The sequence below is a fragment of the Lissotriton vulgaris genome, chromosome 2_1, assembly GCF_964263255.1.
Source record: "Lissotriton vulgaris chromosome 2_1, aLisVul1.2, whole genome shotgun sequence".
Taxonomy (NCBI): domain Eukaryota; kingdom Metazoa; phylum Chordata; class Amphibia; order Caudata; family Salamandridae; genus Lissotriton; species Lissotriton vulgaris.
Genome location: NC_141687.1, coordinates 711,163,443 through 711,181,039, shown reverse-complemented (window position 1 = coordinate 711,181,039; position 17,597 = coordinate 711,163,443). Strand labels below are relative to the sequence as shown.

General features: G+C 45.7%; 1 protein-coding gene across 5 annotated transcripts in view; it reads right to left on the bottom strand.

The window, feature by feature from the left end:
* SBF2 (SET binding factor 2) overlaps positions 1-17,597 on the bottom strand; it is a 2,158,806-nt gene that overhangs the window by 713,841 nt on the left and 1,427,368 nt on the right. The window lies entirely within an intron of this gene.

The following is a 17,597-nucleotide window of genomic DNA, read 5'->3' as shown; positions in this document are numbered from 1 at the left end:
TCTTGTTTTGAGAAGACTAACCATGATCCCTTGGAAAATTACAAAAAACATACAGTATGAAAGGTGAAGCGTCTAAGTGAGAAAGTCAAGATTCTGGCACAGGACAACCAGCACAATATACATATCTTAGTGAGTGCTTTTACAGGACTGGAAGTCCTGTAAAATAATACCCATGTGGGCTGCTGGCAATACTGTGCAAAATATTAAAATCCATCCATCGTGGTTGTGCCGCTGACACTTTCCCCCATTCAGCCACTCGCCTGTTTGTCCCGCTGCGCTATCCAGGAGGACAGCTGCGGAGCCGCTTGCATTGGCGGCGGTGCTCCTCACATCAGGTCGCTGCAGACGCTGGGTGTGCCTGCGACCTTCCCTGACCCTATATTCGCCAACAGTGAGTGCACCTCGCCTTGGCAACTTGTGGACTTTGATTTATACGGCCGGCCCGGTCGTGAGGAGCACCGCCGCCAATGCAAGCGGCTCCGCAGCTGTCCTCCTGGATAGCGCGGCGGGACAAACAGGCGAGTGGCTGAATGGGGGAAAGTGTCAGCGGCACAATAACGATGGATGGATTTTAATATTTTGCACAGTATTGCCAGCAGCCCCCATGGGTATTATTTTACAGGACTTCCAGTCCCTGGATGCATTGTGTATATACTCACCTGAGTTTGATTGCACTGATTGATTAAAGGGAATATACTGGAAGAACAGCGTGTTGGCACTTCCTGTGTAGTAGTAAAGCCTATGAGGAAGGGCGTAGCCCGAAACGCGTCAGGTCGCTGCAGACGCTGGGTGTGCCTGCGACCTTCCCTGACCCTATAGACGCCGACAGTGAGTGCACCTCGCCTTGGCAACTTGGGGACTTTGATTTATACGGCCGGCCCGGTCGTGAGGAGCACCGCCGCCAATGCAAGCGGCTCCGCAGCTGTCCTCCTGGATAGCGCGGCGGGACAAACAGGCGAGTGGCTGAATGGGGGAAAGTGTCAGCGGCACAACCACGATGGATGGATTTTAATATTTTGCACAGTATTGCCAGCAGCCCACATGGGTATTATTTTACAGGACTTCCAGTCCCAGGATGCATTGTGTATATACTCACCTGAGTTTGATTGCACTGATTGATTAAAGGGAATATACTGGAAGAACAGCGTGTTGGCACTTCCTGTGTAGCAGTAAAGCCTATGAGGAAGGGCGTAACCCGAAACGTGTTAGGTCGCTGCAGACGCTGGGTGTGCCTGCGACCTTCCCTGACCCTTTAGACGCCGACAGTGAGTGCACCTCGCCTTGGCAACTTGTGGACTTTGATTTATACGGCCGGCCCGGTCGTGAGGAGCACCGCCGCCAATGCAAGCGGCTCCGCAGCTGTCCTCCTGGATAGCGCGGCGGGACAAACAGGCGAGTGGCTGAATGGGGGAAAGTGTCAGCGGCACAATAACGATGGATGGATTTTAATATTTTGCACAGTATTGCCAGCAGCCCACATGGGTATTATTTTACAGGACATCCAGTCCCAGGATGCATTGTGTATATACTCACCTGAGTTGGATTGCACTGATTGATTAAAGGGAATATACTGGAAGAACAGCGTGTTGGCACTTCCTGTGTAGTAGTAAAGCCTATGAGGAAGGGCGTAGCCCGAAACGCGTCAGGTCGCTGCAGACGCTGGGTGTGCCTGCGACCTTCCCTGACCCTATAGACGCCGACAGTGAGTGCACCTCGCCTTGGCAACTTGGGGACTTTGATTTATACGGCCGGCCCGGTCGTGAGGAGCACCGCCGCCAATGCAAGCGGCTCCGCAGCTGTCCTCCTGGATAGCGCGGCGGGACAAACAGGCGAGTGGCTGAATGGGGTAAAGTGTCAGCGGCACAACCACGATGGATGGATTTTAATATTTTGCACAGTATTGCCAGCAGCCCACATGGGTATTATTTTACAGGACTTCCAGTCCCAGGATGCATTGTGTACATACTCACCTGAGTTGGATTGCACTGATTGATTAAAGGGAATGTACTGGAAGAACAGCGTGTTGGCACTTCCTGTGTAGCAGTAAAGCCTATGAGGAAGGGCGTAACCCGAAACGCGTCAGGTCGCTGCAGACGCTGGGTGTGCCTGCGACCTTCCCTGACCCTATAGACGCCGACAGTGAGTGCACCTCGCCTTGGCAACTTGTGGACTTTGATATATATATATATATATATATATATATACACATATATACCTTTTGCATAAATCCAAATCTCCTTTTTGAGAGGTAAAATCAGCTATTCACTGAAATTGACAATAGTGCTTAGGAAACAGCAACATCTGCGAGCTCTCAAAAAAGCAAGTTATGTTATGATCATTTTTACTGTTGTACTATATTTTGGGGTATTCGGGGCGCATGCTGGGAGCGGGATAGTTAACACTTTTTGTGCTCACCTTGAAAAAGTCTTGAGAGTGCATCTATGCAGAAGCTACTCTATGCGTGCTGGGTGGTGAAGCGGCTAAAGGCAGAGGGCTTGGCGCTAGTCGGCACAAGGGACCCCCGAAGCTTCCCTAGAGGCCAGCCGGCTCCGGCGGAGCGGGCAGTGAACCTACTGCAGCTGTCCCTGTGCTCCAGAGGGCGCATCTGTGCGGCTGTGGGCGTGGCCTGTGCAAGAGGTGTGCGCCGCCAGTGTCTTCAAGAAGAGCCTTATTCCTTGCGCCCCCCCCCCCTCAAGGGAAAGGAGCTTTGCGGACCGGACCTGAAGCCCGACTGCTGGTGCCAGCCAGATCCCCCCCCCTTTGGAAATGATTTCCATTTAAAACAGCTCTAGGCAAATCTAGCGCCTGGTAAGATTCTGGGCATATGCCATGGCTTCCGCCATCGCAACCAAATGCAGGACGAAGGTAAATCATTCACATTCAGATGTGATTGCTTCAAAAAACGGGGAAGATACGCAAAAGACCCGAAAGCGCTAACTCACAAGAGAGCTCGGCTGCCCCCGATGGGGGTGGCATAGGGGGGGGCCGCGCAAGCCACATCCGCAAAAACCAGGTATAAAATCCTATCATGTGACACGCATAAGACAAACTCCATAACACTTTGTTACACGCATTACACAATGTGCAGAAACATAACCTAACATTTATAAACTATCACACATAAAGTACTATAATATGCACAATCAAACGCAATGCCACATGCGGACAGAGGCCCTCTCGGCGAACACAAACGTTTTAAGCCCCGTCCTTTTCAGACTGGTAGCGTGTTTTTCTTTCTCCCCTCTTCTCCATTGGCTGGAATGTAAACGGGCGTGTTTTTGACTTGTTGTTTACATTCCAGCCAATGGAAAGAGGAGAGAAAGAAACGAAAAAACACGCCCCCCAATCCGAAAAAGACGAGGCTTAGATCATCACTGGGACCTCCTCTCCAATGGCTGGCCAGCGTTTAGGAGGCCAGCCAATGGATTAGAGGGGCGGGGTTAACCTCGCTACCCCAAGACATTAAGTCTCCCCAGCGAGACTGCGCATGTGTGCAGTCTTTCGCAGGCGGAGACCTAAACAACTGAATTCTGAAGACAAAATCGTTATATATAGTAATTGTAGAATGAGTTTAATCAATAAAGCATTTGACAATAGACGGTTGTCTAAAGGGAAGGTGACGAAAAAGTGCTCATGTGCATGGTGGATGAAGTAAAAGAAAAAAAAATATAAGGAAACAATTGAAAATCAAAATACCATATTTTACACAAACAACACTGGTTGAAATGATTATAAGATAACTAAACCAATGTTTTCAGGCCTATTTACAACACCGTTGTGGTATATTATTGTAACACCATGGCGGTAGTATATGCCATAACATGTCCTTATGAGTTTATGTATATTGGTCAAATCACACAAAAGGTTAAGACTCACATACTATAGCATTGTAGTAGAATAAGATGCAAGATTCAGGGGCACCCCGCTTGAACACTTCCCCACAATTGGACATTCAGCAGATAGTTTTAAATGGTGGGTTGTAGAGCAAGTCCGCCTCAATCCCAGGAGTGGGAGTTTTGCTAGCACCCTAAACCTAAGGGAATGTGTTACAAAGAAGAGGGATACTAGGCCAGGTGATGTAGAACAGGATCACAGCTTTATTCATAAGATCACTTCTTGGTTACAGGTTACAAGTTGTTAGTTAGATCCTTTAAAGTGCCCCACCAGGAGCAGCCTCCTCGCTCTCAGCTCTTCCACACCAACTGATTCCCCCCCTCCAATACAAACACACTCAACATTCCATATGACCTCATTATAGGCTGAGCATCAAGGCAGAGAACTACTGTAGGGAGAGTGCATTGAGTAATTAGTACATTACAACACATGTCCCCCTTATAGTGATTGAAAACATTTAAAATGTGTGAAGGTGATAAAACACACACCTCAGCAAAGGAGGATACATTAACAACAAAATAATTATATATCACTTACCCCCTGCTATAATGAACATTAACATTCAAAATGTGTAAAGGTGATAAAACACACATCTCAGCAAAGGAGAATGCATTAACAAGAAAATACTTATACATCCTTCCCCCCTTATAATTATCAAAAACAACAAAGAATGCAAGTTAAAGAAATACATTCTTAAAAACCTAAAAACAATGGCTGCTATCCACCATAACACACCTCAAACTGCGGGTACAATACCGTCACACCTCACAGAGTACCCATTGCGCCACAAACTAAGGCACAAAACTGCTGCAGAATAGGGATCTGCAACCCTCAACTGCACATAGTAATAACAGGACAGGTCTACCTCAAAGAAGAGGTATAAGACTCTCTACCCATACTGAAACAAGGTAAATATAATACAAAACACTCTTGAAACACTGTTGAAACTTAATATAGTTTGAGCTGGGGTTTTTTTTTCTCCCCCCCCCCACCAGTTCCAATGATTACAAAGCCATGATACACTTCTTCTGCTAAAACATCTTCGCTCCTTATTCAGCGACTTGGTGGCAAAAGCAATGGTGGTAACTGGCTATTGGTAAATATCTGTCCAATATAAACACACTGGGGTCTTAAGGTGTATTAGTTTGTACGACATCGCTGAGGGGTGTAGACGGAATCGTACATCGAACACTGCCCCTACCAGCCTTCGGCTGAGACAGCTTGTCAGGCATACTATGAGCCAGATTACCCTGTCCGAAATTGACAGATTAGTACCATGGTAGAGATGAGCAACAAAAAAAAAAAAGAAACTTAATATGGGTATCTTTAAACCCAACGTGCACAGCCAAAATGCACAGTCCAAACACCTTCCACGATGAAACAACCACATACAGGTATTACCAAAACCAATAAGTCAAAGAAGCCACACGAGAGGTAGACTTCCCACGTGCGCACCCGTAACACACAGTCCAACCACCTTCTATGAGGCAACAACCACATACAGGGTATTACTGAAACCAATTAGTCAGAGAAGCCACACCAGAGGTAGACTTCCCACGTGCGCACCCATAACACACAGTCAAAGCACCTCACATGAGGTAACAACCATAAACAGGGTATCATTGAAACAAGTAAAACAGAGAAGCTTGGTAAGAAGAAGTCTTATCACGTGCGCACCCGTAACATACAGTCTAAGTACATACTCAAAAGGGAACCCTCCAAAACCAACCTCATACTATAAGAAAACATTTTGCAAGATGCGATACACAACACCATAAAGCATCTTATCAAGAACTACTGAAAAACAAAACACCCCATACAACATAAAATATGTACTGTCACATGAAAACAATAAACTAAAAAAAATGAAGTGGTCACCGTGGTCATATTGAATCTTTGGAAACGTGTGAACAGCAACATGAAAAAACAGTACCTTGATTGAAGATTACCCTTAGACATACTCGGTTTCTTTTGACATCATCTATAACGAAAGTCCATGGTGAGGTGCTCGTGTGGAGATGGCAGGAATCCGTAATCCAAGAAAACCTTGCAAAATGTGGAAAGCAGAAAGTTTCTGCAGTAAGAGAACATGAAGACGACGTTAGCGATGGAATCTTCAATTTTAAAAAAACGTGGTGGGCAAAATGGGAGCATAGGAACATGCACCAGCAAGGAAAAAAGAAATAGCGGTCACCAACCACAAGATGGCGGCACGCTGACGAACTCACAGCAGAGTGCCCCACGGTGCGTCCATGCACCAAGACATCCGAGGAGATAACAGAGAGCAGGAATGACACTGCTTAGGATTGCGAGGTCATGAAGAAGAACGTCACCAAGGGAACAGCGCGAGAACGCCGTGTAGAAGGTAAACATGCTCACGCTTTCCATTTAAATATTCTGTGGGTCCAAACTGCCAGAAAATAACAAAAGCTTGCAGGGCACTCAAAAACAAAATGAAATAAAAATCGATGTCCCCAACAGCTCCTTTATTACATACTAGCGGTGAAGTCCAAATGACAAAAGTCAGCGAGTGCACACAGGGTTGTGCACAAGATCAAACAGGTCACTTTTTGAAATATCCATGGGTGAGCTCACTTCCAAAATTAACCTTGACACAATCCAAGACCGGTGACACATAATTTGTGGTAGGAAATACCGCAAAAGAAAACTTGCTCCAGCCACAAGCATCACAGGCAGCAATACTTGTGTTAATAATTCCACAATGGTCACTCAAAGATCCTCCTGGCTCACAAAGTGGGGAAAAAGGCTATTGAACTGCAAGTCACACAACACATAGGTTTTCCCCAAAACAAAGTTCACTGTTGTCAATTCCCAGCACATGTTGCAGCTGCTAATTACTTTGTTAACTCCTGTTGCCAGTGTAATTGACCAAGATGGTGCCAGTATTCTTTTCCAATTGTGGTCAAAAACAAAATGCACACAAGTCTCAAACCCACCTCAGCAGGTTACACCAAAGGTTATCCATAGGTCGGCTGGTAAAGTGCAACGCCAGGCTGTAGGCTGTCCAGGTAGCAGGAAAATTGATATCCAGGTCACAGATGTTTTACCAATGCAGGTTACAGCAAGTCACTCAGGCCAATACAGGGACAATCCAGTAGGAACTGGCACCTTGAGTTGGGGTCGACCGATGACAGTCACTGGTGGGGCTTGGGTGAGGTTTACAGTTTGCTTCAGTCATTAAAGAAATGTTCATACCTTAGATTCCTTAATATCCTTAGTTCCTTTGGTATTGTTTACTCCACGCGTAAGGTTCTTCTAGATCGTCGCCAGTGTTACAACGAAGAATGATGCACAGGCATGTCTTGTAAGTAAAGGTAGTAGATTTATTCTTGTAGTTACATCACAGGTTCTTAGTTACAGGAAGATGTTCTGATCCAGAGGACTCTAGTTCCAACAAGGAGGATTCCCCTCCTCTGTGCCTTCACTCATTTGGTTCCATCTGTCAAACTTTTTTAACACCGGGGAACTGCGTACTCTCTTATTTTGGTCTACTTTAGGGCACGTACGCTGGACCCCATTAAACAGCCCTCTTTGTCCCTCTTATTGTTAATATCCATCGGCACGGGCAACCCCCGTGGGACGCCTATACAGGTTACCAGGAGGTATACTTAATACTGACTGGCCCCAGGGGAAGGGAAATAAAACCCCTTCCTCCCAGGGAATTCCTGTTAAAACAGAAAATTACGAAGCTGCAAAAAGATGTGGCTAAATTTGACAAGGAGAAGGTCTACCCCTATTTAAAGGATGATTACACCACATCCAAGAGCAACTACTCCTCAGATGATAGTTCAGACAATGGGAGTAGAAGGGGGTCATCTAACAGCACTTGGAGTTGGGGCAATCATAACCACCGGAGACCTATTTTCCAGCCATACCCTAATTTTGACAATGGCCCTGTGTTCCATGGCCCCATACCACCACCATGGCAATACCCAATGTATCCTCAGGGACCGGCCCAATACTATCCTATGAACAACCCCCCTTTTTAGGCAGAGGCTGGGTCAAAGGAAGAGAGCGGAGAAGAGGAGCACAGAAAGGGGTGCACTGGCAAGACCAGGCACCACAGTCAGTCGAGAGGAAGGAGGGCCTAGTCGTCAACTTCTCTACGAGGATTCTCACGACTACCAAGAAGTCTGTTCTGGAAAAGGGCCTGGGATTTGTTCCCACACACGTTCCAGACAAATTCAAAGAAATGTGTGAATTGAAACAATTCTTCAGGAAGGTGCGCCTGAAGGCATTCTTCCAGGACGAGTTCCCCGTTGAACAGTCGTTGAACGGGTCTTCATAACCCCTCCACGTTCACACCCAACAACAGCATGGTTCCCTCAGGAATACTGACATTTGAAAATGCATTTCTAAAGGAATTGACCAATATCCCAAGACCTCGCCTGTGCCATAACCTGACCAATGCTGAAAGAGAGGAGGCCAGAACTCTGGCCGACGACCAAAGCATTACTATCAAACAGGCAGACAAGGGGGTCGCGGTTGTGATGCAGTCCACCGAGGATTATGACAAAGAGTGTAGACACCAATTGGGTAACACCAATCACTACACCCCCCTGACGGTGAACCCTACGCCAAGACTGGCTGCAGCAATAGCGACTCTGGTTTTTGAAGCTGAAACCAATGAGTGGATTAGTCAGAAAGAGGCAGCCTTCCTCCTGACCAGGGACCCCAAAATTCCGTTTTTTTACACCCAAAAATTAATAAGAACGCAAGACCTGTCCCAGGGAGACCCATCATATCAGGGATAGGGCCCCTGCTTGAAACCCTCTCCAAGTTTTGTGACCATTTCCTCCAACCTCTGATGAGGAAGATTCCCTCCTACGTCCAGGACACCACAGACGTACTACGTCTAATCACGAACATCGTAGGGAGGGCTGGGTTGGACCTGTTGGTGACCCTAGACGTGGAGGCGTTGTATACGAACATCCCCCAGCGCTTCACCCTCGAGGTCATTGAATCCAGCCTCTTTGCTGAGAACTGGACGTCACCCACTCCTATCCTGTTCATTATGAACTGTGCCACGCTAGCCCTGACGGAAAATTTCTTCGAGTATAACACCTCCTTTTCCACCAGACACAGGGTACATCAATTGGGAGCACTTTTGCCCCGAGTGTGGCCTGCCTGTACATGGTGACATTTGAGAAAGAGGTTATCATGAACCCCAACTATCCTCATATTGTGGAAAAGCGATGCACATCCTTGCGAGGCCTTTTGCAACTGGATAAATACACAGAATACCTTTTTGAAGTTTACCAGCACTGTATCCAACAGTAACATCCCAATTATGGACCTGAGGATCTGGCTTACTGAAACGGGTCTCCATACTAACTTGTACAAAAAAGCAACGGATATAAACAGCCTCCTCCTCTTCGATAGTCATCACCCAAAGTCTCTCAGGGACAATCTCCCTTTTGGCCAGTTTCTTCGCATCAGAAGAAACTGCTCCTTGTTGACTGACTATAGAGCAGAGGGACAGTATTTGCAACACAACCTACGAGATAGAGGGTACCCAGCCCGACAGATCAAACAATCTTACAAACGGGCCATGAACAACCAGAGAGAGGCACTACTACAAGGGAGGGACAAAGAGGCCACTGACACGCTCACGTGTGTCACTTCCTTTACAAGCAACTCGGCACTCATCAAGAGAACGATAAACAAACACTGGGGCATAGTCAACACCAGGGACCTCAACATTCCTAACCCCAGATTTGCGTTCAAACGCACACCTAACCTTAAGGACACGCTAGTACATGCTAGGCCTAGGGCTAGGGTAGTGAGTGTCCAGAGAACCCTCTGGGATTTGCCGCCAGTCGTAGGTCACTTTCCATGCGGCGGATGTTCAGTCTGTACCTAGACCAGTCAGTGCAAGGAGGTCCAACTCTCAGACACCTTTATCTGGCACCTCAACAGACACACAAACCGCAACACGGCTAGATGCATCTACCTCCTCTCATGTCCCTGTGACAAGAAATATATAAGCATAACAATGAGACAGGTCAAACTACGGATAACTGAACAGAAGAGCAATGCTTGAAAACCACCAATAAGCTATACACGCACTGTAAGGATTTCCAGCACAAAGCAGACAGTCTCAAACGGATGGTACTTGAGTAACACCAGAACATCACACAGAGAGCATTGTTCAGGATTGAACAGGGATGCTTACATCGCCTGGCCATGGACAGCACTGGCCTGAATGACAATATACCATGGGCAGCACTGAACAATAACTAATGGACTGGCCACACTACCACTGGTTTTGCTGCTAACTTGTACTCTACTCTAGTTCCAACAAGGAGGATTCCCCTCCTCTGTGCCTTCACTCACTTGGTTGCATCTATCAAACTTTTTAACACTGGGGAATTGCATACTCTCTTACTTTGGTCTTCTTTCAGATTTGTCACATTATTCATGTTGCAGACCGACTTATCATCGTGATTTGTGTACAGATTTAGTCCATTCCCATATTACAAGCCACCCATTTATTGGATTGCTGTTGCCTTCTTAGGCACCAACTACAGTCAGTGTCCTCATACTTATTTGGAGACAGGCTCTAATTGCATTTTACTATGTTTAGGTTGTCTTCTTATTGTCCGATGAAGACACGTATGCGGAGGTTTTAAACTACCCTCAACACTTAACCCGGGTTGAAAAGTCAACACCCTTCATTCCGTGGCCTGGAATACATTATGTAGGTCCTTTCGGAAATTGGAAGATGCATTATAAAACAAGCAGCAGCATTGTGTAAAATGGACATATAATAATATAACACAAAAGTGTTGTAAGCAGGACTGAAAACATTAGTTAAATTATCTTATAATCATTTCAACCAGTGTTATATATGTTTAAAATGTGGCATTTTGATTTTCAATTGTTTCCTTTCTGATTCTCTTGTTTTCTTCATCCACTAAGCAGATGAGCACTTTTTCTGCACCTTTTGCTTGGACAACCGTCTAGTGTCAAATGCTCTACTGATTATGCTCATTCTACAATTACTATATAAAAAGATTTCTTCAGAATTTTGTCTTTCTCTTTGGTGTATTGCTGATGAGTGTTTTATTCCTCTGTTCAGTGATTATAAAAAAACTTTTTGATGACCCATTGAATGAATTTCTGGAGTCTTTTGCCTTTTTGGATGTTTAAAGAGGTAGGTCAGGACCAATTGTTGTTCTAACCATCAATGTGGGAGGGTAATAAAACCATTGGAAAACAATAAGAAGGCTATTATTCCACAATGCGAAAAATGATTTACAAATGGGAAAAGTTTGAGATGGTTGCCAATCTACCAGGAGTGGGTGTGCCAGCTAATTCACTCAAATCAGGCCATACGAAGTTCTTAGAGAACTTCAATGCTACATCAAGGGATCTAAAGGCCACTGTCAATATTGTCATGATTCTAACAATAGGAAAAGACTGCTCAGGTATGGCTTTCGTTGAAGTATAGCTAGAAGGAAATCCTGATATCCAAGAAGAACATTGCTGCACGGCTTAGATTTGCAAAACAGGACCTGAATGTAACACAAGACTCTGGAAGCAATGTCCATTAGACAGAGGAGAATAACGTAGAGTTATTCAGCTGTAATACACGACATCTTTGACAAAAATAGAAGCCCTGTTTATAACCACAGCAGCCTCTCACCAACCAAGAAGCATAGTGAAGCATAAATTAATCTCTATAACAGCCCGTTACAAGGGAAAATGTGAGACCATGTTTCCAACAGCTAAAACTTAGCCAAAAGTGGGTCATGCAACAGGGCAAATACTGCTGAAAAAGAGTACAATCAGAATTTTAGAAATGCCCCAGACAAAGTCATGCTAATCCCTTTGAGATGCTGTGGCGGCACCTAAAGTGAGTTGGACATAAACCAATACCTTTTGAGATCAAAAAGAGAGAGCAAGGGATATTATCACTGTGAAGTGAAAAAAGAGATAACTCCTATTCCTCTGATAGGAATATTTATGAAAACAAATGAGAGGAGTATCCCCTACGTAGAGTTTTTGGAAAAAAAATGGGGGCTTACTTGTTTCTAGCCTCTAAAGTGCTTCAACGGGCAGGGGGTAGGTTCTTCAAACCGACATAACATATTCTGAAATGGCGCGAGAAATATTTACAAGGTGAGTGATACATATATTTTAGCGCGCACCGAGCGGTATGCCCGGCGGGAATCAAAGTGTTCTCTGGTTCTGGTTACCGGCTCTCTAGGTAAGGAGAGGGGCATTTACTTACAGTTTGCGGAAGAAGGTAACGGCCATTAACCTACTGCTATCCTCCTCTGCTCGGCTAGTGGTGCCGTGTGGGAGTTCTATCGTTAAATGTTGTTTTCCTTCCGGGATGGGCGTGGTTCCGTCCGCCGGAGGGGGAGGAGTTACTGGGCGGTTTCGGAACGTGGTGACGATTGCAACGTGTATGTTTGTAAACAAACAGCGTGCCAGGATTTTTTCGGCATTTGAGATGAATTTATAAATGCCGGCTGGTGTATTAACATCAGCAAGTTGTAAAAGAATGTGGTAGGGGTGTGGGTGACAGAGGGAGTTGCCTGTCATGTCGGGAGGAAGTGATAACGTACAAGGTTATTTTGCACATTGGAAAAGGATGTTAATTGGGAACCACTGACTGCTAGTGGAAGTTGGTCAACGTAAAGTATGTGCAGGTGGTCCAAGCTAGGATCATGGGCCAGGAGGTAGGGTCGTGGTACACTGACCCCAAATATAGCAGATCATTTGAGTACATTAGCCCATGGGATATTATCATTGAGTCCAATCTTGTGCGTGGAAAGTCTGTAAATCCACCTTTGTTCCTTCTCATAGAGGCGTGACTGTATGTTGGGGCCTGGTTGGATTTGCTCAATGACAGTCCACCTCATATCATTGGGGGTGTGCTGCATGGTAAGAAAATGATCTGTGAGTCTTGTGTTATTTTTCTTGCACCTGATTGTACTGCGGTGTTCAGATATACGTTGCTTAACTTTGCGGGTGGTCATTCCAATATATGGTTTTTCGCAGGAACATCTGATCAAGTATACAACGTTCTGACTATTGCAGTTTGTATGCGCTCTCTGTTCCCAGGTTTTCCCTTCCTCAAGGTTCAATGTTTTAGTGTTGGTGGTCAAATGGCAGACACTGCAATCCCCACATCTTGAATGTCCTGTTACTGGGGGGAGTCCCCATATTTCCGTGATGGTTGGGTTGGTAGTGGTCAAGGTTTTCTTAGGTCTAGTGTTCACCAGAGTGTCTTTCAGACTGCGTGCCTTCTTATAGGAGAACAGAGGTTTTTCCCATTTGTAGTTACCCATGTGGAGTATGGACCAGTGTTTCTTTATACTCTTGCTCACCTGGTTGGATACTGCATTATACGTCGTGACGCATGTTAGTGGAACGTCACCATCGTTTTTGGTTGTGTCTTCCAATAGGGCTTGTCGGGGTTGGTTCCGTGCTCTCTTCTGGCATTTGTTTGTTATTTTCTGGGGGTAGCCACGGGAAGATAGTTTTTTCGTTAGGTCTTCCGCTTGGCTTTTGTAATCAGACAATTTGCTACAGTTTCTTCTGAGGCGGAGATACTGTCCATAGGGTAGGTTTTCCCTTAGGGGACGGGGGTGGAAGCTGTCGTATCTTAGTAAGTTGTTCTTTGCCGTAGGTTTGAAATGTGTCTTAGTTATCAGATTATCATTTTCTCTTTGTATTTCAATGTCCAAGAAGACCATCTTGTCCCTGTCTATGCAGTGGGTGAACCGTAGATTCTGATCACGGGTGTTCAGCCAAGTTATGAATTCCATTAAGGTCTCTTGTGAACCTTGCCATATAGAAAAGACGTCATCTATGTATCGCCGCCAAAATTTTATATGGCTGCCAAATGGATTGTCAGCTGCCAAGACGTATTTGAGTTCAAAGTCATATACATAAAGGCCCGCCACACTAGGGGCAAAAACACTGCCCATAGATGTACCCCCTACTTGCAGGTACAGTGTGCCCTCATATTCGAAGTAGTTCCTTTTGAGGGCCAGGGTGGCACATTGTATGATGAACTGTTTTGGTGTGTAGTAGTTCCAGGTTGTGTTTTCTAAAGTTCTTTCCAACACATTGATAGTGGCGTCTTGCGGGATGTTCGTGTAAAGGCTTTCTATGTCAAAGCTGAGAAGGATATAGTCTTGTTCCATTTTGATGTTCTCCAAGATTTTTAGTAGACTTTTTGTGTCTCGCAAGTACGTGGATGTTCCCTGTACAATAGGTTTCAGAAAAAAGTCACTGAATCTTGATAACGGTTCAAGGAGTGAGCCGATACCCGACACGATTGGTCTTCCGGGAGGGGGGATCTTTCCCTTGTGCATTTTAGGCACCACATAGAAATATGGAATTTTGTTTTCCGTTTTGCTCAAATAGTCTGCTTCTTGTTTGGAGATGTGGCCTTGGGCTTCAGCTGTTTCCACCATGTTAGTGATTTCAATCCTTAAGTCTTCAGTTGGATCCGTGGGTAATATTTGGTAGTTTTTAGTGTCGCCTAGTAGGCGTCTGCATTCTGCATCATAGTCATTTTTGTTCATCACTACGAGTCCCCCGCCTTTATCTGCCGGTTTTATGATTATGGTTTCATCATTTTTCAAGTCAGATATTGCTTTGTTCTCAGCTCTGCTGTTGTTGTGGAACTGGCCTTTTGCTTCCAGAGTTTCTACATCATTGAATACTGCCTGTTCGAAGGTATTGATCTCTACCGGGACAGAGTGTGGTGGAGGTATGAAGGTCGACCGCAATCTGAGACCTGTTTCATTGGGGGTTTCTGTTGGGTCGTTTGTTGTGTTTTCATTGGTAGGGTTTTTTTCAAAGAAGGCTTTTAGTTTGAGTTTGCGAAAAAAGGAGGCCAATTCGCAATGTAACTTGAACTTATCAAGGGATGCTGTAGGTACGAAGCCTAGTCCTTTGTTAAGCACATTCGATTCTGTGGTTGTTAGTGTGCGTGATGATAAGTTCGTAACTAGCTCCTCGCATTGCTGGGACCGGCCTTGTTCGCTCCTGATTTGCTCCTGGTGATGCTGCCCGTGGTGTCCTCTTCTTCCCAGTGGACGTTGTTCCCACTTTTGTTGCGTCCCCTTCCGCGCCTGCCTCTGTTGTGAAAAGGAGGACGGAATTGGTTCTGTGGAAAGGGGAATTGCTGGAAGGGTGGTTGCCATCCATACATTTGGAATTGCGGTGGTAGTTGATATGGGTTGGGCGGTGGTTGTTGGTAGGGGTTTTGGGGGGGATGGCTGTATTGGGGCCATTGATGGTTCCCTCTATATCCGCCTCTTTGTCCCCTTCTCGGGGTCCCATTACTGGATCCTGTGCTACCATTTGAGCTGTTGGAGGCGTTGCTCGAGGCATCAGAGTCTTGGTCTTGTGGGCCTGATGTTTTGTAGTCCGGGTCTGAGTAGGGATAGACCTTCACGAATGAGAATTTTTTCAGATCTTTTTGGAATTTCTGTGTTTTTTGTTGCAATAGGTTTTCTTTATATTCATTTACTTCCTTGTTTAAATCATCCAGCTTTTGCTTGTAGCCTTTTATGCTGGTTTTTATTTGGGTTTCTGTCACTTGAATCTCTATCTGGATTTTTTCGGACAGACGTATGGCAGTTTTTAGGATCAATATAATCCAGTCATGCGTGCAGTGCCACGCAATTAGGGCCCAGTCTTTTCTGAATTCTGGATCATCCAGAAAGATGCGTGGTGCATTAGTAACCAACAAACCCTTCGGTGCTATATTGTTGGTGACATATTCTTTCATGATTGTGCCATGCAATATGGTTCTGATCCGGTTCCGCTTCATTTCTGTCAGTTTTTCCCACTCCGATGTTTGGGAGATGGTGTTGCCTAAATGTCTTTGCGGATGCTAACATCAGCAACACCATCTCCCAAACATCGGAGTGGGAAAAACTGACAGAAATGAAGCGGAACCGGATCAGAACCATATTGCATGGCACAATCATGAAAGAATATGTCACCAACAATATAGCACCGAAGGGTTTGTTGGTTACTAATGCACCACGCATCTTTCTGGATGATCCAGAATTCAGAAAAGACTGGGCCCTAATTGCGTGGCACTGCACGCATGACTGGATTATATTGATCCTAAAAACTGCCATACGTCTGTCCGAAAAAATCCAGATAGAGATTCAAGTGACAGAAACCCAAATAAAAACCAGCATAAAAGGCTACAAGCAAAAGCTGGATGATTTAAACAAGGAAGTAAATGAATATAAAGAAAACCTATTGCAACAAAAAACACAGAAATTCCAAAAAGATCTGAAAAAATTCTCATTCGTGAAGGTCTATCCCTACTCAGACCCGGACTACAAAACATCAGGCCCACAAGACCAAGACTCTGATGCCTCGAGCAACGCCTCCAACAGCTCAAATGGTAGCACAGGATCCAGTAATGGGACCCCGAGAAGGGGACAAAGAGGCGGATATAGAGGGAACCATCAATGGCCCCAATACAGCCATCCCCCCCAAAACCCCTACCAACAACCACCGCCCAACCCATATCAACTACCACCGCAATTCCAAATGTATGGATGGCAACCACCCTTCCAGCAATTCCCCTTTCCACAGAACCAATTCCGTCCTCCTTTTCACAACAGAGGCAGGCGCGGAAGGGGACGCAACAAAAGTGGGAACAACGTCCACTGGGAAGAAGAGGACACCACGGGCAGCATCACCAGGAGCAAATCAGGAGCGAACAAGGCCGGTCCCAGCAATGCGAGGAGCTAGTGAGCCACACTACTTCAGCGAGTGAAGTAGTGTGGCTCACTGGTTAGAGGCGGCAGACCCGAGAGCAGAGGACGGCCCGGGACCAGGGTTCGATTCCCGGTGCGGCAGGTTTCTGGACCAGTGTCAGCGGACTCGATAATTCTCTCGCCTCGGTGCCCACTCTGATCAGCGATCACACTCGGCAACTCTGGGCATTAGCTTGCCTCATCTTCACTAACGGCCCCACCAGACCGCCGGGGATGCCTGGTCTCACCCTGGAGATACCCATTAAGGGACCATCTCTCAGGGAAGCCAGGAAGGGTTTCGCAGCGGTCGAAGCGCCTTGGGACCCTACGGGTAAGTAGTGCGCTATATAAATGCCAATACATTTACATTTAGTTACGAACTTATCATCACGCACACTAACAACCACAGAATCGAATGTGCTTAACAAAGGACTAGGCTTCGTACCTACAGCATCCCTTGATAAGTTCAAGTTACATTGCGAATTGGCCTCCTTTTTTCGCAAACTCAAACTAAAAGCCTTCTTTGAAAAAAACCCTACCAATGAAAACACAACAAACGACCCAACAGAAACTCCCAATGAAACAGGTCTCAGATTGCGGTCGACCTTCATACCTCCACCACACTCTGTCCCGGTAGAGATCAATACCTTCGAACAGGCAGTATTCAATGATGTAGAAACTCTGGAAGCAAAAGGCCAGTTCCACAACAACAGCAGAGCTGAGAACAAAGCAATATCTGACTTGAAAAATGATGAAACCATAATCATAAAACCGGCAGATAAAGGCGGGGGACTCGTAGTGATGAACAAAAATGACTATGATGCAGAATGCAGACGCCTACTAGGCGACACTAAAAACTACCAAATATTACCCACGGATCCAACTGAAGACTTAAGGATTGAAATCACTAACATGGTGGAAACAGCTGAA